Source organism: Anas acuta, chromosome 1, assembly GCF_963932015.1.
Source record: "Anas acuta chromosome 1, bAnaAcu1.1, whole genome shotgun sequence".
Lineage (NCBI taxonomy): Eukaryota > Metazoa > Chordata > Aves > Anseriformes > Anatidae > Anas > Anas acuta.
The window spans coordinates 60,354,346-60,376,939 of record NC_088979.1 but is presented as its reverse complement, the minus strand read 5'-3'; the positions used below and the strand labels follow the sequence as shown (position 1 = coordinate 60,376,939).

General features: G+C 41.1%; 2 long non-coding RNA genes across 2 annotated transcripts; one reads left to right on the top strand and one right to left on the bottom strand.

Annotated features, from left to right (window-relative positions):
* Positions 1-7,779: 7,779 nt before the first annotated feature.
* On the top strand, positions 7,780-20,960 carry LOC137854678 (uncharacterized). The gene is made up of 3 exons (XR_011095332.1): positions 7,780-8,513; positions 17,621-17,910; positions 20,148-20,960. It is a non-coding gene; the product is annotated as an uncharacterized lncRNA (long non-coding RNA).
* Positions 13,525-20,210, bottom strand: LOC137854683 (uncharacterized). Its single transcript, XR_011095334.1, has 3 exons — positions 18,150-20,210; positions 16,848-17,919; positions 13,525-16,738 (listed from the first exon to the last, which is right to left on the bottom strand). It is a non-coding gene; the product is annotated as an uncharacterized lncRNA (long non-coding RNA).
* Positions 20,961-22,594: the final 1,634 nt, after the last annotated feature.

Below are 22,594 nucleotides of genomic sequence, written 5' to 3'. Positions count from 1 at the left end.
CTAGATGCTTACATGTTCACTTGTATGTCAGAATCAAGCTGGAACATTTGTCACCTTTAAAAATCAATGTTTCTGACTTCTTAGTACGTGTGACCTTGAGCTTGTGGATTTCTGCTGTCTCACCAGGTGACTGCTGTAACTGTTCTCCGAAACAAATAGCAGCACTGTCACTTTTTTCCTCATCTAAAAGGTGTTTCTGCTGCATTTTGAAGGGAGTAATGTAGGTAAGTAATTACAGGCATTCACCTCCCTGAACCTCAGGTTAAAGCCCATCAGTTTTGCAGGTGCATGTGGTGTAAGATGTGAATGATGCTCTTTCCCTCAGCACCCCTACTGGATAGTCCAGGGAGCCCAGACTGAGCATACTGGCTGTTTTGAATTCCTATCTGATCAGATTTGCTCTGAGGGCTCACCTCTGTTCTGCATTCAGCTTGCTCTTGTCTGGCTGCCACTACCATGGATCAAGTGGCTCCATATCCACACTCAGGGGCAGGCAAGGAGAAAATCTATTTCAAAATGCTCACACTGACCTGGGATTCCCCCTGACCCCAGCTGTACTGTATCAGAGGCAAGGCACCTTTCTGGGTTTAAAAACTTCCAGGGATGGATGTAGCAGTGCTCCCCATCACAACATCTAAATCAGTATGTAGAACTAGTGTATAAAGGCTTTGATAGTGCCAGAATGAAGAATGAAGTCCTTTGTGTAACGACAGACCTGGCAAAGACAGCAGGAGGAATACGGTGTTCAGAGTCACTGCCCTGCTGGTCCGTCTCAGCCTTGACCAAAGATTAAAATCTTCATGGCTCATTTTTGATGTCTGTTCAACCTTCCATTTTCATTAACAATGCTAGAAAAGAAGTGGATGTGCACCACTGTCAATGCTTTTAAAGATTCTGGATTGAAACTGTGGAGGTCTGTGACCTCAGAAGTTAACTTTATGTACGTACCACATGTATTTTAACCTTAATTTGGAGTTTAATTGTTCTCCAAAATGCATAGGGCTGGGCGTGAAAATGAAGTATATTTAAACGTTTCAGCTTGGGGAAAAAGCTCTGCTGTATGGGAATATGAATTCAGAAGTTCACTGAGGAACTGTAAGGATAATTGGGGATCGGATCTACAGCGAATTTAGCGGCAGAGCTGCTGCAGGCAGATGTAGCTAGCCAACAGGCTGGGAACGAGCACACTGCCAGAGTTTCAAATTAATGGGATGTCTCCTGGGAATGAGCGTCAGGAAGGAAAATCCTGCTGGTTGTTTGAGCCTAACTTTCTGCTCCTCACCTCTCGCCACCTGCCTGGACCATTCTGCCCAACCACTAGGGAGCTCTGCCAGCACAGGTCTTGCATAAGAAGTTCCATTATTCAAGTTTAATCCAGCAGCCTAGATCTGGGACATATTTAGCTATTTCCTAGAAGTGTTAGCTCCATTTTATTCAGGATTTCCATGGTTTTATTGCCAGGCAGTTTAACTGAGAGTAATTCAATTTTCCCTTGCGTCTTTTATTATGGGAAAGAACCCGTAACTGCTGGGAGTGTGTGTGATGCTTCACTTTTTTTTTTTTTCTTGTGATAGTGATGTAATTCCTGCACGATGTATGTGTTATAGCATTACCCAGGCTTTACAGTTACTATTATACAGCTGACATACTTCAGGGAACATGAATGGGAAACTATCGCTCAGGACAGTGTATTTATAGCAGCAGCATGGTAAGAGCAGGAGCAGAGAGGGCTGTGACTCACGAGTGGGGATGCTCACCTTGTGATGGTTGTGACACGTCCTGCTCCCAGCTGCCCTTCCACCCTCTGACATGCCATTTCCAGGCCCCAGTGCAGACATGGCTCAGCTGCTCATGTAGCAGCTGCTGAATTTTGGCAATTTGAAGTTCAGTATACGAAGGTAACCCCAAATAATTTTTGGCTTACCTTAAAATATTGGCCTAACAACTGCAGCTCTTCAGCAGCTGTTCTCCAACTGAGGCAGAGTTGCACCAGAACCAAAAATCTCTGGGGAAAGGGAGACAGGATTTCTATCAGTGGCCCCAAAGAGTTGAGAGGTTGGATGAGAGAAAAGTTATTATGTATACTGTGTGGAGAAACTCAGGAATATTTTCAGGCTCTTTGGGTGGAGTAGGTGCCACAGCCTTAACCCAGTTTCAAGTTGAGGTAAAGCACATCCAAGATAAGTCATCTCTGATCATCAGTCAGAACTCCTAGAGTGGGAGCCAGCTCCAGCTTCACAAACCTATTTAGATGCCTGTAGTGTGGATTTCTACATGTGGAGTGTGTGTTTAACGTGCAAAAGATGCAGCAATTACAGTCAATGGGGCCTTGAGACCAGTTCTGTATCTTTGTGGGTTATGCCCTCTCCTTTCATTGACCATGCCATGAGTAATGTTCATCGACTCATATTCATCTCTTTATTTCTGCAACTACTAAAGGCCCTGTGCCTCTCTTCTTATTTGTCATTGTTTCTCTTTCCCATTTGTTGGTAATACTTCTTGAGTCTGTTTGGGACATAACTGTCAGAGACTTCACACACTTTTGTAGAAATCTTACGAACGTCAGTGGATTGAATAGTTTTTGCTTTATATTAGGGACTCAACTCAAAGATGTGCCAGTCCGGCTCAGCACTCCGAGGCTGTGTCAGCCTGCATCACTTGGTGTCCCTCCTCCAACACACAAACTGTCGAGTTTCTCACTGGATCAATAAGATTTTTATGAGTTCAGAAAGGCTTGCTCTTTTTTTGTTGTTCATCCACATGAAATGGCATTGTATGTTACCTTATTAATCATTCGGTTGTGCCTTTTCCTCCAATAGACCCTTTAAGAGCACAGCTGTTACCTTGGGCTCAGTTATAGGGAGTCCTTTGTGGTTCACTTTATCCCTTGGTGACTTCATCCGCCTGTAAGATTGCCTGCATAGCCAGAGCACCTACAAGTTTCTTCCCATATCCCCAGCATTATAGTACTGGAAGAATTCCCCATAGGTCTGTGAAATGTACCCTTATGCTGACCGTCATTATGTTTTCCTTTCTTTCCAATAATTTCCAGGGGTTTTCATTAGTTTTTCCTTTAAACACTATTCTTTACAAGTGTGGCTGGGATTAAACAGGAACATTGTTCAGAGAGAAAAGGGCTTCTGGTAGAACAGATGTCACTTGCAGGACCATATATCCCCCTTCCCTTGGCAACAGACAGAAGATCTGGCGAACTTATAAGTGGGCATCATGCCCTCCCAACAGATGGTCAGAAGTGCGGGGAGCCAAAAACCCATCTATGGACATGAAATATGTTTAAGAGGGCATGTCTAGACACAAACGTTGAACTAGCTTTTTAAGCTGAACTTCTGTGCCTGCAGTCAATCTAGATGAAGGGACGTGTTTTAAAAAAGGAACATTCTGTGTCAGCATATGGCTGCTTTGGTGTTTGGAGCTGCTGATGGTTATTGGGAGGGTTGAGGAGCAGAAGATCATAAAGTAATCACCATAATATAAGAGGTACTCCATTTGGGGTTTCTTTCTGTTGGGAATATCTAGGAAGAGACCAGACTAAAGTTCTGGTTCGTCTGAGTTTCACAAAATAAGTTCAGGAAATCAGAGGAATCTGCAGTGCAGTTGCTGACCTGAACATGTAGCCGTAGAGTGTTACCTGTGTTTTGGTAGAAAGCTGAACTTGTTTTCTTATGGTTTTGTCATATTTGCCAACAACATTAAGAATCAGAGCAGTTTTTATTGTGACAAACCTGTCTCACAAAATAAAGAAGTTATAATAGTTCTTAGAAGTTATAGTGGTTCTTAGCAAGTTTGTAGGAGAAAGTCTACATGTGCTACAGTAGCTGGGCAAGGAAATGTACATTGCAATAAGGATACATAACTACATCAAGACTTGTGCCCTAAACTTTCCTACAGCTGAAAATGCTCACTAGCATACAGTCTATACTTTACTCATGATCTGCCTTTGCTCTTACCTGTTGAACTCTTACCCATCTGAACTTGAAAATCAAGTAGGTTTAAGTCGGTTGCCTGGTGTGCTAGATAAAGCCATAGCAAGCTGTGATAAACACTTGCAAGAAGTTTATTGGCTAACATTAAGAAACTGATGGAGATTTATATGCATCAAAGCAGCTCAGCTGCAGAATTTGTTTTTGCATGTGTGTAATGGAGCAGCTGACCTCAGCTTTGAAGGAAAAAAGAGTCAAAGATTCATGAACTGAGAGAGGGACAGAGTATTTCTGTGTGAGATGAGAAACTGAAGGAACTGGCTGGTTCATTGCTGTGTCCTGAGAGAGATGGCATAGTTGGAGTGCGTACCAGTACAAAGACAGCTAAGTCAGTCTTTACTCTGCATCATCAGTGCAATCAGACAGCTCTTGATAATTGCCTTTCTCGTGGCAAAAGGGAGCTCGGCCTCTAGCTAGTGTGTGCTCTGGCAGAAACGCTACCAAATGCAACAATAATTTGGTAGTGTGTGCACTTCCCTGGAGAGGCCTGGCTAGAGACTGTTTGGATGTTTCACTTACAAGTGGAAATTGTGTAATAATTATTTTCATTCACTGCCCAGCCTGTTTTGATGACCCAGGGCTGAATAGTCACGCCTCACATTGTCATTCACCTACACGTTCCCCTTGCTGGATCCAACTCTGTTCTGCTTCATGCTGATTTCACAACTATACTTTTCACTGTAATTTCTGAGTATTCTGAATTTTGGCATTTTCTGATGTAGCCAAAATAATTTGCCTTGTGGTTTTATTTAATTTATTTATTTTTATAGCTGTATCCTGTATGGATGTACGATTTGACTGCATATATGTTGTTCTGTAGCTGGAGAAGATTATGAAGTCAATCTCTAAGTGAGCTAGCTGTGTGCATTCAGGAGCACTCCTCATTAGTTAGTTCATAAAAGCATTTTTTAAAATTTTTTCACCATGAATCACAGAATCACAGAATTGTCTACATTGGAAGAGACCTCAAGATCATCGAGTCCAACCTCATGAAGTGCCCTGTGAACTCAGTACCAGCTTCTTGGTATTTACCAGCCTGTTTTCCATTCTCTTTTAGCCCAGCTAAAAATTACTTTGACTAAATCCTAGCTGACACAAAGTCTCATGAGCAACACAAAGTTTCCTTATTAATAGTATTTTATTTCAGTGAAATTCACGACTGTGTTGAATTGTGGTGCCCGCTTCTGCAGTGTTCCCAGGCTCTTTGCCTCTCTAACATTTAAAGCATGCACAGAGCTTGTAAGGAAGGTGGATGCAGCCTGTCCTTTGGGGTAGAAGAGTAAGTCTGTGTGTGAGTGCTGCGAAAATGCCTCATCGAGGACCTAAATCCATGTTTTTGTACTGCCTGGAGAAATCCGACCGCAGTCCCACCTGCTCCAAGCATGCCTTTGCGCAGCAAAGTGTGTACACACGAGTACTATGCCGAGCGCTAAGTAAATCTCCAGACAAATCTAAGGGAGTGTTACCTGGGCGAGGACGGCGTGGCTGACCTCTTATCTTCAGGGAATCATATTTCGCAGTCCAACAGTTGCATAAGTTCTCTCATGCAATGGATTCTCATCCTCATTTACAGCTAACATGTTACCCTAATTAATAGAAAAATTCCTATGTTTACAGAAAAAAAAAAAAAAAAGGACAATTTGATAGCAATTCCTTCTCTTGCAAGGTCATCATAAGGAATCTCGCTGCGATGATTTTGGTGGTGTTGGCACACACATCACAAGCCACAGACCCAGGTGCACGCTGAATGCAGACATAGGTCACAGGGGTGGTTTAGCTGCTGGGCTATAGGCCAAGGTGAGGGCAAAAGTTTTTCATCACTCTTGTGTAAGCTGGGCCACGGTGTGGCATGGGGAGCTCGAGGAGACTCTGAAGTGGTAAACCTTCAAGTTGTGGGCAGTGGGAAAGATGACAGTTTTTAAACTCTGTGGGTTCAGGTTTACCTGCGTTCTGCACAGAAAATAAAAAGGTCATCTTTGAGTCTGAATATGCAATAGGAGTGTGCACAGGGTGCTGCCTGTTTTCCTCACGTAGAAGCTTCTAGCTTATCAAATTACAGCCATTTATTTAGTAAATGTGTCATGTCAATGAACAATTATTAACTGAATATGCTTATGCGTGTTACCATGGTTAATTCTACACACTTACTGCAGAACGGCTGTGTAAATGAGGAGATTATTGGTGTGGTTAATTTGTATGCCACATCTGATGCATAAAACAGAGCTTTCTTATTTGTAGACAGAGCCATGGGGACACAGGGTGGCCTTGGGACAGCCATGCCAGCGGGCACTGCCGCCTCATGTCATTTGGTCTCGAGTTATTCCTCAGGTTAGACAGATGCAGGTTGCTAACCTGCATGGTTCTACTACAACATTTGGTATTTTCCTTGAAACTTCAGCTTTTCTTTAAAAACCTCATTTCTTCTAAATAATAGGAAAGCCTCTAGCCATAGGTATCGGAGGGAGCTGCCTGGAAAGATTAGAAACAATGTGGGAAGGATCCTGGAGGGCAAATAAATGGAGCTGAGAATGAATTACTGGGAAGCAAATCGGAAACTTTTTGCAGGGCCATCCTCTTTGTATCTGAGGAATCAGCCTGGAATTTGTAAAGGTGTAGCGTGTTCAAAACTGTAAAAATATATGTAACAAAAAGCCTCTTTTTCCTGCAGTTCATTATTATTAATGCTTATTGAAAAGGTGAATGAGTTGGTACACGAAGTGGCCTGCTACGTTAACCCCTGAATTTTTGGAGTTTATGTTCCTTGGCAGCACAAGAAACTTTCCTTAAACCTTTCAGAAACGCTGATGCATTTGCTGGCTTTCCGCTTATTTTCTCCACAACTACATTTCTAGTACGGTACAGTATTGTACTGCTAATCGAGTAATTTTAGGAATTTTTTGGTAGAACTTCCATGTTTCTCTGATGAATTCAACTTCTGAATTACTAGCTTTATTCAGTAATCTCAGCTTTCATTGTAAATAAAGATCTACACATTTCACTTTGTAAAGAAATGCTTGAAAATATGACTGGAGCACACTCTAGAGGCTTAAAAACTCAACGGCAGATAAATAACTCCAAATTTATTCATATTTCAAATTTCATGATTTTTAAGCCAATCTCGTGTTTTTTTTTTAAGCTTGATTAGTTTCTGAGGAAGACTTGAAGCATGATTTATGGATAATATGGATTTACATATCTACTTTTCATTAGGAGAGCTATCTTTTATTAATTTCTTTCTGCTGATCTGCAGCTGAGTGTTGCATGTTCCTGATTGCTAAGTCCTACAATCTAGGTCAGAGATGCATGAAACTCTGCCAGCTCATAGAGGTGCTGGCATTATTTCTGGAGGGTTTTGGAAGCTTGCAAAATGTATCCTTGATAGATTTTATGAAAGGATCGTGTCCTGGAAAGAATGAATGCTACACTTCATAAAATTATTTGGGGGACTAAGACGTGTATATTTAAATGAAGAAAACTTTTAACAGGTCTATGGATGTCATTAGGCTTTACCAAACCTAGTCTGCCACTTAAAAAGGGTCATTACCCTATACTGAGGCTATATGTTCTGTGGCATTTTACATCTTGTCACTTGACTTGGGAACTCGCATGGAGAAATGAAAGTGCAAGCTTGATAAAAGTCTTGATTTATATGTTGCTTCAAATTGTCTGAGTTAAACCACGAGTCTATCCATCTCCACTCTGCAAGTAATTTTTATCTGTATAATATTTCCAATAAGACATGAAGCTCTTCAAGTGTAGCGAAAGGATTAGTGAATTCTTGGACTGCTGACACCTCAGGATAATGTTTAGCAATGGGTTCGAGTTACTCTCTTGAAGCATCGTGCAGATATGGCTGGAAGTCTAATTGAGTGACCTAGACAGCTGAGTGTTGTCACTGTATCTGAGCAGCAGTTCATAAAATCATTCATGCTTTTTTTTCTGGGCTGTCAAATAGACAGCTATCATCACTGTCACATTTTTGTTGTTATTTTCAGCTATTTATTAGGCATACATGTTGCCTGCTTGGACTGTGTTGATCATATATTATTTTATGCTGGCACTCCAGAGCCTCAGAGATGAATCAAACCAAGGCATCCGCGTCTGGGTGTGGAGCACACATTCAGTGGTCACAAGACCTTTCTTTTTTTAAACTGCAGTTGCCGTCTCTGTTCCCACTTCTTTGGCTGGTCATTGCTTCGGGAAACAGAAGATCCATCCTCCAGCCTTAATTCCTGTGTTGATTACGCTGCCTGCTGGAGCACCACAGGGCAGGACAAATCACAGAATCGTAGAGTATCCCGAGCTGGAAGGGACCCACAAGTATCATCGAGTCCCAGCTCCTGGCATCACACAGGTGTACTCAAAAATTCAGGCCATGTGACTAAGTGCATGGGATATCTGGGATAAAAGGGTGAAGAACTCTCAAAGATAAAGAAAATACCAACCAGGAACAAAACTGAAAGCATTTATTCCCCTTACACAGCAGGAGCACACCTGAGCTGCTACATCAGAGTAAGTCCTCTAATGATTATTAAGGTAAGGGAAGGCCATGGCTACAAAAAATGGTAGGACCAAAAAGCCTGAGTTGCTTTTCCGAAGGAAGAAATGTTCTGCATATCTATGTAGTTAACTGGACAATGCATCTGGGCAGATTTGTTTTCCCTAAAATGTATGTACCATTCCAAAACAAAACAAAACAAAAAACCTCACTTTTGATTGAAAAATGGTTTACACGTTGGGAAAACCAAAGCATTTTCATTTAAAAAAAAATACAGGAAATAAAAATAATAATAAAAAAAAAGCTTTTTTTTTTTTTTTGGTAAAACTTATTTTAAGGGATATTTTACTTACCACACATTCCCATCAGAAGATATTTTTACTAGTCTTACTGGTTAGTTTTCAAGACTAGATCAAATACCTCCAATTTTTCTGCCAACCAAAACTTCCCACCTTTCTAATCTCTCACTTTCTTTTCACCTCTCTTTCACCACTTTTCGAATACCATCTGTGGTATTCATCGGTGTTTAATTCAGCCTTTGCCAGCACCCTGCATCTTGGGCAGGCTAAAAAATCTTGGGCTAGGCCAAACTCTGGTTACAGAAATGGTTTTGGCAGTATTAACTCCTGATATCTATGCAAATGCAGTTAAATTCCTCTGGGAAGAAAATCTTATGTTTTCACAGTAACTACCTACAATAATAAAAGAAAAAAAAATAATAATAAAAAGAAATAAGACAGGATAAAAAGACAGGGGATAAATAAAGTAAATATGAATGAAGAAGAGAGCATCAAGAAAAATAGAAGGAAATAAAGTCGTGTGTCATATAACTGGTCAAAGAGGGAAATAGCATGTAATACACCTAAGAGAGTTTATATATATCACTTCATCATTCAATTAAATAAGAATAATTAAGAGCTATACATAAGATGGGACCTTCTTAGAGAAGACTACATTCATTTTTGCTTTTTTTCAGCGAGTTTGCTACAACTCAGTGTCTTATTTTTTTTTTCTTATTTTTTTTTCTCCAAAAATTGTTCCTGATTCTGCAACGGCAAATAAAAACATGGGGTAATTTCTGCTTGCTCTGTAGCCTTTGTGTGTGCAAGCAGTACCTCCTTATGTATAGCTAGAGGCTAAGGGAAAGCCAGTGTGAAGTGTTGCCAGAAGGGCTTGTTCCTTACCTGCTTTTTAAACAAATATTATTTGTTTAAATACCACTGGTTTTAAGTCTTGAGAAAAAATTACTCATTTTATTGACCTTTTTTTTTTTCAGAATTAAAAAAAATAATAATAATAATAAAAAAAACAGTTTAATGGCTAGTTATGTGAGGACACTTTGTAACACCTTTCTATAAACATTTTGTGATTTATTACTCTTTATGTTCTCCAGGTTAGTGTTCAGCTCTGCTTCTTTTGAATTGCTTGTACAGCTGCCTTTGTCCTTTGCTAGAATAAAGAGGGACGTTCACAGTAGGGCAAAATTAAGAAAATCATGCAGTGGCTCTAGAGTTTTTAGCTACTATTACACATGAGGGTGCATAATATCAGCCTGTGTGGACTGATAAAATCATGGTGCCTGAGTAAAATCTGTATGTACGCTGCAGTCTGAACTCTGCAGCGAAAGTTGGAGGGAGCCTTTCACCGCTGGGGACGTGACAGGAAGCAGAAGCTGCTCTGGCTTGGATCTGTAATGAAGTTAGCTCCAATTCATCTAGCTCGTCTTACGGGTAGGGGGAGGCACTGTGAAAGCAATTATTAAGAGACAGAGCTAAGAACATCACTGAGCTCAGCATACTAAGCTTTTGAGCTTTTGTGATTTTATTAGATACACGGATGAGGTCACCTTTTAAAATAGCTGAGAGGAAGAGAAAGGAGAAAAGATGTGGGTTGCCTACAGTTGTGCTGCTAAAGAAATCAAGGAGCCTCTAGCTAACACGCGGCGGTTCATTTTGGGCTGCTATTTTCATTATTCTGAAAAATATGCTGAGAAATTGGGATTCCCCTGTTTCGTTTTGCTTTCCTGAAAATTCTTGAGGAGTAAATCAGAACCATTTTTATAAATGCAGCCTCTAGTCCTGGAAATCCATAAGCAATCACTGGAGTTGTTTCGGTCCTTCTGGCCGTGGGTGACCAAAGAGAAATTCTGTTTTATGTCTGCATTTTAAGGCCAGAAGCATGAGCGATTATTTAGTTTGACATTCTCCATATCTCAGATCACATCTGAAGTCATATTCATGGAGGCTCCGTTAGATAACTGGCTGCTGTCTCATCCGCTTGCTCAGTACTGAGTAATAAAATGCCTTGAGCTTATTCCTATACAGTTTTTCTAATGTCAAGGTAATTAATATGAATTTTCTTTAGCAAATACCATCTAAAACCTCTTGATTATTGATCTTTCTTAGAGGTGTAACTCTAGTTCAGATCGTATTTTAAACTGTAATTTAGAATTGGTACTATCTTTTTATTCCTGTGTTCGCTATATAAAAGCTTCTGTACAAAATCGTCACGCTTGAAGGGGCATCAAGGTTCACGTAGTGCATCTTCCTGTTCCCAGGCAGGAACACGCAGAGATTCATCACTTCTGACAGATACTTGTCTCGTGCTTTCTTAAAGGTTGCAAACAATGCTAAGATTACAACACCTCCCCAGAAAAGCTGTAAAGACATTTCCCAGTGTTGCATCTGAATTTGCCTTGCCACAGTTTAAGCCTGTTCCTTCTCATTTCATGCACCGCAGACACGGGAAACACATTATTTCCATCTGTTTTGCAACAGCCTTTCTATGTGCTTGAAGATTTGCTCCATCTTTTCTCATAGGTCATACTCTTCGTGTCTTGCTCCTTCCTCGCATTCTCACTTTCCCCTTGCTGTTAGCAGCAGCTTCATTAGCACATGTGCTTGTTGTTATTCTTAACATTATTTTATTTCTGCCTCAAGTACTTGGAGTTAGAAGCTTCACAGGGAATAACTCCTGGATAGTGAATCATCAAAGCTTGTTTTTATAATTTAGCTGTATTATTCTATTCATACTGATAAAGACACAGGATTTCTAAAGTCAATACATCAAGAATTTTTGCCAAGTCATTGGAATATAAATAATTTATTTAAATACTGACTTCAATATTTATATAAATACCAATTTCAGTTTTCATCTCCCCAGTATAAAAGTGCTCTCCACCTGGAAAGCAGGTAGGTAACAGTTTTGTTTGCCTCCAGTTTCTGGATGTCACATTTGATGATTTTTGTGCAGGTGTCATTTCTTCCAGTGAAGGAATCTATATCTAAATATCTACACCTATATCTATATCTATATCTATATCTATATCTATATCTATATCTATATCTATATCTATATCTATATCTATATCTATCTACATCTACATCTACATCTACATCTACATCTACATCTCTATTTATCTATCTCTATTTCTATCTTTCTCTATATTAATACCTATATTTATATCTATTTCTCTCTATATTTATACCTATATTTATATCTATCTATCTATCTATACATAAATACATACATACATACATAATAGATATAGATATCTAGATCTCTATATCTTGTCTTTTCCAGGCTGAACTAACCCAGCTTTCTCATCCTCTCCTTTTATCTCACGGGCTCCAGCCCCTCAGCCATCCTCATCCCGTGCTGGACTGGCTCTAGATGGCCAAGAAGTCTCTTGTTCTGGGGAGCCCAGGACAGGACACAGTGCTCCAGAAGTGGCCTCACAAATGGGAAGCATCCCTTCCCTTGGCTGCACTCTGGCACTGAGTGCATAGGGCATTAACGTGGCCGAGCTAAAGTTTCTGTACTGGCCTAAAAGTTTTATACTTTTTTTTTTTTTTTTTTTTTTTCCCCTTTTGCTTCAGGCTGTTCCAACGAGTTTTCTTCAGAAGCAGTATTTTTGCCTAGTCACCACGCACACAGCTTTACCTAGAGCTTTATCTCTCTCTGTAGTCCTTCTCACTCTTTTGTGCTACCAGCACCATATGCTTCCCAGGCCTTTAAACAAACGGGAGCTAATGGCCGTGCTGGAAATTGATCTGTTTGCAGGCTTGCGTTGTATAAAGCCTGTTTAAAGGAATAACTCTCTGCAGATCTCATTTTCTTCTACAATATGTGTCAACATTATTAACTGAATATTCAGATTGTTTGCAGCATTCCTCCCGTCGCTGTACTAACACCTCCCTGCAGGAGTGGAAAGCGGAGGCTGCGCTGTGCTGCGGTTGGCAAACTCCTTCTCCGCTTTATTTTGGGAGCTCCACTGGCTGCTACAGAGGGGCAGCTTCCGCTCCGCCTGAGCACATCATGTGCTGGTTAAATACCTCAATCATGAACATATGTTACAGGAAATGCAGTCCTAGCACAGAGCTCTTATTTATATATTTATATATTTATTTATTTATTTATTTATTTTTGTTATTCTTAGGGTTATGACTAAAGGGCCGTGTGAAAGTTCATGGTCTAAAAGTGAAGAGTTCTTGACAGTCATCTTTTTTTTTTCTTTTTTTTTTTTCTTTTTCGGTCCTTTAACTTGAAACACGATTCTTCTTGGCTTTAAATGGTAACTTAAAGCTGTAATTTACAGTAAACAATGAAATACCTTTGTTGAAGCTAAATTAGCTTATGAGAGACAGATTCTAGTGTTTACAAACCTAACAAAAAGAACATTAATTAACTATAAAAAGTTAAATTCTTTCAAAGTTTCTTTGTGTAGTTTTTTTCAGAGTTATTATTGCCACCATTTGGAAGAGGAAGCTAAATTATATCCAGCTTTGTAGTCCAGCAGGCTTGACATGTCATCACTACTTTTTTTTTTCTTTTCCCTTTTTGTTAGTTTATTTTGCTGTAAAATATGAATATTTATATTTCAGACAGAACTATACAGTTTAATACATACAGCTCTAAAACATACTTTAAAATAAAGCAAATAATCTGCCTTGTGCTTTGGAAATTAAAACATAACAACAGAGTATTAAATAGAAGAGCCTGGGGTCCAGACTTTTATCTTATTGTATGGAATAGTAGCTCTTCCTCAAACAGCCCTGCTGTGTCTTTTTGAGGATTAAAAGCCCCTTCCACACAAATAAGACTCTCCAGCTTTTTCACACAATGTATAATTATGTTTAATTACTGCTATAGAAGATCTGCTATTATAGATGTTTAGGCAAAGATCCCACGGTTTTTAAGAGGGACTGAATAAAAATCGTGGAGTCAATCCGTAGCTACTATGATGCCAAACGTGCTATGGGCTGGTCTTGTGTAATGGTTAAATAAACTTACATGGTGTAGGACTACTTGGTCCATAATTCTCACTGGCTGGAGGCTTCTAAGGCTTAAACTTTTGAAGAAACTGGGATACTAGCAGAAAGAGCATAGATAAAGATCTCCAGTAATTGCAGAACTCATTGCTTTATTATTTTCATTTATTTTTTATTCATGCAAAAAAATAGCTCTGGTCCAAACGCAGTGTTGCATCTGTTTAATGAATACTTCATTGCAGCTTCTGTATAAAAAACAACCTTTATTTAGATCAATATTAAAAATCCTGAGAGATTCAGAACAATTTTCCCTAGACATTAATTATTTCTTCATGAATTAAAATCAAGAGGATAAAATGACGAAGGAAAATCCCTGTAAAGTTCCCCCTTCAGTTCTCTCCATGGTCTATTAATTTGGGAAAAATGAAGCTTGTATTCAACAGAATGGGGGAAGGAGTCTGGAAAACATACGGACTTCTTGTGTCGGTGCTTCTCTGGTTGTTTTGCACTCCTTCCATACCCAGTTGAGGCTCTGGATCCGTTCTCCATGGGGCAGGAAAGTGCATCGGTGTGTGGTGGGGTATGATCCATCTTCTGCAGCAAGAGCAAAGCGTCCTTTTCCAATGAGTGCAAAGTGCAGGCTCTGAGGGGAGCTCCCCTGCTGGAGCTGGTGAACGGTCCAATTCCACATTTAAGGAGATAGCGACAGTGGGCAGTGTCTCTGAGTTTTCATTTGTCATTTCAGAAAGTTGTTAATGTTCTTTCTTCCTATGAAGAAAGGCTGAGAGAGCTGGGGATGTTCAGCCTGGAGAGAAGGCTCTGGGAAGACTTCATTGTGACCTTTCAATACTTAAAGGGGACTTATAAAAAAGATGGAGAAGGACTCTACTTGAGTAGATAATGATAGGACAAGGGGGAATGGCCTTAAACTAAAAGAGGGTAGATATTAGGAGGAAATTCTTCACTGTAAGGGCAGTGAGGCACTAGAACAGGCTGCCCAGAGAAGCTGTGGATGCTCCATCCCTGGAAGTGTTCAAAGCCAGGCTGGATGGGGCTTTGGCCAACCTTGTCTAGTGGGTGGCATCCCTGCCTGTGGCAGGGGGGTTGGAGTTAGATGCGCTTTGAGGTCCCTTCCAACCTGAGCCATTCTATGATTCTATGACAGGAAATAGTGATGTTTGCCTTTTTCTCTTGAAATATTTCATGTGTGTGTGAAAGATGCTCAGAAGACTTATTTTTAAGTCGGTTTGAGCAAAGAGTGCAGTCGTACAGGCACGACAGTGGCTGAGTGCATTTTTCTCCTAGCTGGCTTGGAAAATAAGCCAATCTTGAAGTTTAACTTCTGAACAGCTCTAATGTCAAGAACAAAAAGTTGGAATTGGTGCACAGGAGCCCACTTTTGAGAGATCTGCTTTCTGGTGGTTCAGCCTCATCTGTTTTGTATTGATTGATTTGTCTGAGCTTGAAATCTCGGGTGGAGCAGTCCTGGTGAAACTCTGTCCCTAGACAGATTTCGATGGTCAACTCCACAGCTTGGGAAGTTACACTGAAGAAAACACGAGTGCTAGCTTTTAAATATTACTCATCTATGCGTTTGATGGCAAGGATTATTCTCATCAGTAGAAGTTGCAGACAGAAGTTGCCACAGATTAATCTGATGTGCTGCAATGTCTTTTGAAAAAAAAAAGATAATGTGAAATGACATCCTTTATATTTAAAGCATTACTTTCCCTTTCTTTTGCACTGAAATTTAGGAGAACAAAAAGAGCCAGACACTGAGCGTTTGTTGAATATTTTGTCAGTCCTTTCTCATGTAAAACTCTCATGTTATTTTCTGAGACTTTGCTCGAGAATGGACTTCAGTGTTTGCCTTCTCTATCACCTAATTAAATAGGCCTATTTTTGAGAATTATTTGATCAGTAGGCACAAACAGCTATGCTGGAGTGTAATGATGTTGTAATAACCATTACTGGTCCAGACAGTCTTATGAGTTTGGATGGAACAAAATGATGTGAAAGCAATGTGGGTTTGAACCACAAGGATTCAAAGACTCAGTTTCAGCCTTTATTTATTTATTTTTAACTCCCTCCCCCATTTTTTTTTTTCAGGCTTTGCCTCATTTCCTACTATGTATTTGCAAGGTTAAATAGTTAGATCAAGTTATTTTGGTGGTGTTATTTCTGCACAGTGGCATTAAGCCATGACATTCAATCCACAGCAGTAGAGCCAAATAACATTTGAGACTCTCTGTGTGCATTATTTATGTCAGGCATCAAAGCGGGAGGCTCACATTTAGGTCTGACCCCACCCTTGTTATTAAATTTAAGGCGATGGCAGCGCTGTTGTGAGTTACACATCAGCTATAAACTGGTTACAAAACATATCTGAATGTGGAAACACCTCAGATTGTCTCGGTGTGATTAGATGGTGAATGCAATTTACACGTTGAACAGTGGAAAAGTTCTTCCTTGTACTAACAAGCATACATAAAACAACGTCTCTAGCAGGTTTCCTTCCCTTAATGTCCTTCTTAAGCTTCTTAAGTTTTTGTTTTATACACTTCCTAATCCCAAATTAGTGCAGGTAGTACTGATTTAGTGCTATTTAGTATTGATGTAGTGACTGCTCATGTTTTTTCTGACCGATGTACATGATGAGAAGCTTTTCATTTCTGAACTGAACAATTATGGACTTGTTTTGCTGTTGAACTGAATATGCAAATAATTATGAGGAAAATAGGCAGCGCTCCCAGAAAAGCCTCTGGTTTCCAAGTCTCGTCCAATTAGTAAAGAAGGAAGCTTTCTTACCCAGCTTTTATCATGGCCCGTTTCACTGATCAGATAGTGATGATGAGTAGAGATGAGACTGAACGCTCTTCAGATTGGAAAGCAATTACAGAGTCAGTCCATTGCAGCAATTCCCGATTAATGTAATACAGCCATCGCATGTAGTCATCGCAGGTAATACGCTGAAAATAAATGGAGATCTCCAGTGCTTTGGAAGTGCCCTAGAAAATCCAAGGTAAACACTGAAAAACTTTTTTTTTTTGCTTAATTTAAAAGCAGATTTTATCTTACCTTCGCTATGTGTTTCCCTTTTGCAGCTATATCTGATAAGAAGCTGGAATATGCCTGCTGGAAACTAGATGAGCGATGTGGAAGCAATGACTGCGGAGCTGTCTTTCAAAATACGTTTTACATAGATGTAGAAAATCTCCATTGGGAGCTTAGGAAATATCAGCACCGGAAAAGGAGACAAAAATTTCAGGCAATCTTCAGCCCAGGATTCTTACAGTGTTTTATTATCCGGTTCCTGTGCTTAAAAGCAAGAATATCCCATTACTTTGTCGGAAGCATGAGGCTTTATACGAGACCACTGAGTAATGGAGGCCTGACTCATTCCTTACCAGGGGCATTTTCACGTGGGGCAATAGTTTCACCTGAAAAACGCCAGGAGAAGTTAAGAGAGGGCAGACCTAGCAGATAGTTAATCGTTAAGAGATGACATTACCTAAACTTGAGACCTCTAGGAAATCCAGCTTGATGGTGACTTATTTCTCCTCTCCGAGCAGCTGTGATGTGACTCTGTGCATACACCTTGGCTTTTATAAATTTCTAGATCTTCAGGATTCAAGGCCTCTGGACAATCTTGTGTATGAAGCTGCTTGTCATGTGGTTACTAGTTAATCAGAACATACTTTGCAAGTTTATTTGGCTAAAGTTAAAAGCACTAAAAATGCTAATTGCTGCAAACAGGGCTAGAAAAGCCAAGGAACAATACACTGGGAGCTCAAAGAGAAAAAGGCGAAGGGCTGAGATGAATAACCATCTCCATAATCCATCTCCATCAGGTGACTGCAGTATTCACCTGCACGAAAGAGAGCAGCCAGAGGTGCGTGGAGCTGGTGAGGAGAAGCAGAAGGGCAGGGGCAGCTCCCTCAAGTGGACCTGGTCCTGGTAGCAGCACCACTGCAAGCCCTTTAGGTAAAGGTTTGGTAAGCCAGCTGGGTCTTCAGAGAGATTTTTGTTGGAACAGTTCATTTTGTGCTTGGCTTCTTTCAGAAGGAGCACTTGGAGAACGTGCTGCTGCTGGCTGAGAGGGGCTGAAGCAAGTCTGAAGTGAACCAGCGGTGATACGAAGGTCTGCAACCTAAATGGATGTAATATAAATACATGATCATGAGGGCTGAAAGGGTGCAGACGCTAACTGTAAGGCAAACGGTGACATTCGTTATCTGCAGCATTTATTGACTGTAACATATATTGGCAGACCATTAAACGGCTTCTTTCACCTTGGCACTTCGATACCCACTGCATGCAAAATGCACGTAGTCAACAAATTGTACTGTAGGACTAAAAATAAAAACTCCATAAACTCACGTGGTCTGCTGCAAAAATAGTCCAGGGAGCACTTAAAAGCTTGATCGAGCCGATAGCCGCTCTCGCTGAGCCTTGCTGCGTGCCACACGCGGGCTGTGGCCAGGAGCCAAAGGCAGCAGGCTCCCAAAGCCCTCCCTGCCAGTGCCAGCAGTGCAACCCCTGCGCCCAAAAAATAAAAAGAGGGGAGCAGGGAGGCGGTGACACTTGCTGTGCCATGTGGAGACGGTGATTTCCTGTGTAAATAGGGGGTAATCCAGCTTTCTGGTTGTATCAAATGTACTGGGATCGAAGTGTGGAAATGCTATCAGACGTATGGTGACTGAAGAGTTGCTCTTTTTGTTGCTGCTGACCAATGCAGTGACCAAGAACCTCCAGCATCCTGCTGTTCTCCTCCCCTCTCCCACCCTGTGTGCTGCCTTTCCATCCTCCTGTACTTCAGGAACTTGGAAAAACGCCTGTCTACTGCCCGGACCTTCGGAGTCAGGGAGGGGACAGGCTATTGGTACCACTAGCAGGACCCTACTTCGCTCTGGTAGGGACTGCATTTTTTAAGGCAAGCTGGCAGAGGTCTGTGGCAAACTTTCATAGGGCTGGAAAATATTTACAAAAGAGGACACTACAAAATACGTGCAAGGGTCACCGCATGTGGCTTCCAACCCAGTGGCCCTGTCCCTCAGAGAAGAGGATTTTCTTCCATTAACCTAGTTTACCAAGCGAATTTTCCATGCAGCGCTGAACGAGTGTCATTAGCATTCACTGGGAGTGAAGGAATGGCTTTGACTGTGGTTCTGCTCATTTGACTCCTCACACTAAACAGCATCCATCATGATGAATGCTTGGCCCACTTTGATTCTGGTAGGCAAAGCACAAATTTTGCTGGGCGATTTCTGCTGAGGAAGGGAGCCCGGGCAAAGCCCAGTCCCTGCTACTGCAGTCGAGTGGTATAATCACTTCACTCATTGCACTTCTTTCAAAAAATGGCTGGGCAACTCACCCCACTACTTCTTGTTAGCGTTGAAGAATTTTATGGCCAGAAGAATTGAGCCCTTTTCTGATTTCCAGCATAAATTTATTCAGGACCTGTTTGTATCCATTTGTTTTTGTGCTAGCATTGTCCTTAAGCTTAAATAGCTCTGGTCTATCTGTGATATTTACTCACTGGTGTATTTATAGACAGCAATCCTATCCCCTTTCTCAGGCTTTGTTTTGCCAGGCTAAACAAGCCAGGCTCTCAGAAGATCACTGTCACTCTTCCAATGACTCTGTTCCAGTGTGATTTAATTTTTCTTGAATGTGGTTGTCCAAGTTGCTGTGCTGTACTCCAAATGAGGTTTCACTGATGACTCTGCAAAACCCTTACCCTTACTCTGCCCAGAACTCTCCATCAGGTATCTCCTACAGTCCTCTGTTTCTGGACAGTCATGTCAGGGCTCTGTCGTGAGAGTTCAGAGCAAAAGTTCTAGGGCTCGCTGTTTAAAAACGTCACAGATTCATCAACTTCAAGGCAGCCGTGACAACTGCTGCCAGCTGGGGATCTGCATCTGATATTTCAGCCTGCAGGACACGGCTTTCTCTGTGACTGGCCTGAAAGTGCGGAGGCACTGCCAAATTCCCTTCCCCCAACACCTTCCCCAGGGGAACTGCTGGTTTGCTTCCGCCCAGCCTGCGTTGTTAAAAAAGCACTTACTCCATCTCATGCTAACAAAATGCAGGGCAAATTTTGGTAAACACTGTCCATTCAGTATGCACACATTAAAAAAGATAAAAATCTGAAAACCTTGACTCCTTTTTTGGTTTAAATTTGGTTTAAATTCAAGCCTTTTTCAATCATTTCTAGCCATTTTGATTTCTAGACATTCAATCCCCGTCCTTCATTTCTTCCTCGGTCCTCATTAAGCGTGAATAAAATACTTCCAAAATGGCAATTAAAATAGATTTCTTTCCTCTTGTGTGACTGCACTGCTGACTATTGTCCTTCTTCATTTCTTTCTTTCTCAGGTCTATCCTTCATCTTCTATCGTGCGTGATTTAGACTAAGCCCTCAGTTGCGAGGACCGTCATTTTATATTCGTCTCTGCCTGAAGTGGAGATACTTATTATTGGTTTCTGAAAGAATGAGGGATATAACAGATCAATGCCATTATCCTGAATTGCACTTAGAAGACACAGGTAGTGTAGCTGTTGAATTGATGGTCTCAGGAGCACGGAAGCAGAGCTACATTTGGGGCTACCACAGGCTTGCCAGAGGACTCTGCGGGTATTTCCATCTAAAGATCATAGCCAGGATAAAAGCTACAAAAGCACCAATGACTGTGATAAAGCTTATAACACAGAGAGTTGTCTTAATTGCCCTGTGAAATGAAGCAGACCTTCAAAAAAAATCTGATTGTTAAGACCAAGATTGCCAATCTACCTGGCCACCTGTCCTGGAGCTGAGCACCGCGGTCCTGAGCATCAGGGTGCCCGGGTCCCATTGCTAAATATGGGCTCCAGGAGTCTCCTCTCTGTGCTTCCACACCAGCACTGTAACTGCACTCCCTATGTACTCATTCCTTTATGCTTGGTTGACACGCTCTCGGCACCAGAAATTTTGCATCTGCCTATCAAAATACTTTGGCACCTCGAAGATAATTAGAAATATTGGGTATAAAGTTATCCAAATATAACCGTGTCTCTGTTGTTGGTCTATTTTTTTTTCCTCACTCGTATCTCCTACACATTTTTCCCTTCAAGTTTATTTTATTTTATTGATCAATTTGTATTTATTTCCTTCCTCTCTCTCTGCCTTCTTTGTACTCACTAGAAAACAACTTAGTTTTCTAGTTAGTTTTCTAGCACAGCTCAGTCCAGAGGAAAGCATACTCTCTTGCTGCCCCCCTCACTAAGATTAATGCTTTTGGAGAAGAGAAGCTGAGGCTGACCGAGCCTACACTTGCTGTAAGTTTCTGTCCTGCCTTAGCTACTAAAGGCATCTCTCCGAGAGGAGATGGGCAGACAGCTCTCCAAGTGCCTACCCTTGCTTTGTCAGAAGCAGCAGCCTCCTATTTGCAATGGGAGCCCAGCAAACCTGACCACGTGGCTTCATCCATGTAGAGTGGTCTTCTACTCTGTATTTCTCCATCTTCACCTGTGCTGGTACCGTGGGGCTGGTGGGTCTGCCTTCCGAGGGCTCCAACTCCATCTCTGGCATGCAGATGTATGTGTGACAGCAGGTAACTGCGAGAGCCCTAGCTCCCCTGCCAGCTGGAGGTACTTCAGGGCACTTTTGAAAGGTAGGTTCAACCAGACATGGAAACATACCTCTGAGTTTCATACAAGTGTTGCTTTGTTGGGGTGAGGCTTTTACTCTAAGGGATGTAAACCTCCACAGGCAAATCTACAGAGACAGTTACTACTGCACAGGCATCCCAGGACAGTGATTGATCCAGTAAGACCCCTACATAGCTAATTACAGTCTGTCAAGGTGATTTCTATCCAAGCCGGACCGATATTTAATTAGCCTCCTCCCCATCGAAATGCTGACCTTGGTTTGGCACAGGGAAAGCAGAGAATTTTGTATCTGGCCAGAGCACCTCATTGCTGCTCCAGGAGCTGACGGGCAAGGTATTAATAGCTGGAAATGAAAAATGGAAAACGGGAGTCCAAAATGGAGCAGCAGCTTTCTCTACCTGCTGTTTCCTTCCTCTCCTTTTCCCCCTCCTCTAAAAACTGTTGCTTGCAGGCTGAAAGATGGAATAAAACATGCAGGAATACAATTGCCTTTTCATCCCTTTAAGCTTGGGATAAATACTCAGGACAACTCAGCCTACATTGCAGAATACAGGAGGTATCTCCAGCATTAACTTTTCATCAAATTGAAAACTGGCAATTTATTCCTGCTGTTTTGTCTTTCAACCACTTGCTAATCCATGGCAGAAATTTACCTTCTACCTGGTGACTACCTGGTTTCTTTAATAACTTCTTGTAAGACAAAAGTTTCCAGAAGTCCTAAGAAATTGTCAGCTTTTGAATCTTTATTTGCTGAAAACGAAGTGCTGCTAGATCTACAGGATCTCTGCCAAGTTTGGCTAGCGTATGTCTTCATCTCTTTCAAAGAGGGGTCCAGATCTTCTTAGTAAGCTAAATTAAACTAGTACTAAAATTAAAAATATAAAAATCTCTTTGTGTAGAGAGAGTTTCCTAAACCTACCATATCTGTGCTCTGTATCTGTTCTTTATGAATCAATACTGAAATGACTTTTTCATCTTTGCCTATATTTAAAAATGTTTTATAGGAAAAGGTAGTTAAAATCATGCCTTTGATGTCTTCAGAAAGGTTTTAGGTTGCTTAAATATAACCATACGGGGTTCCCAAATACAGGGCATCATCAGCCTGTGAATGATTTAGAAGCCAAAGTGGGACTGAAGTCAGGACATAAGATAATCTGAACAGCGTGATGGTGAAA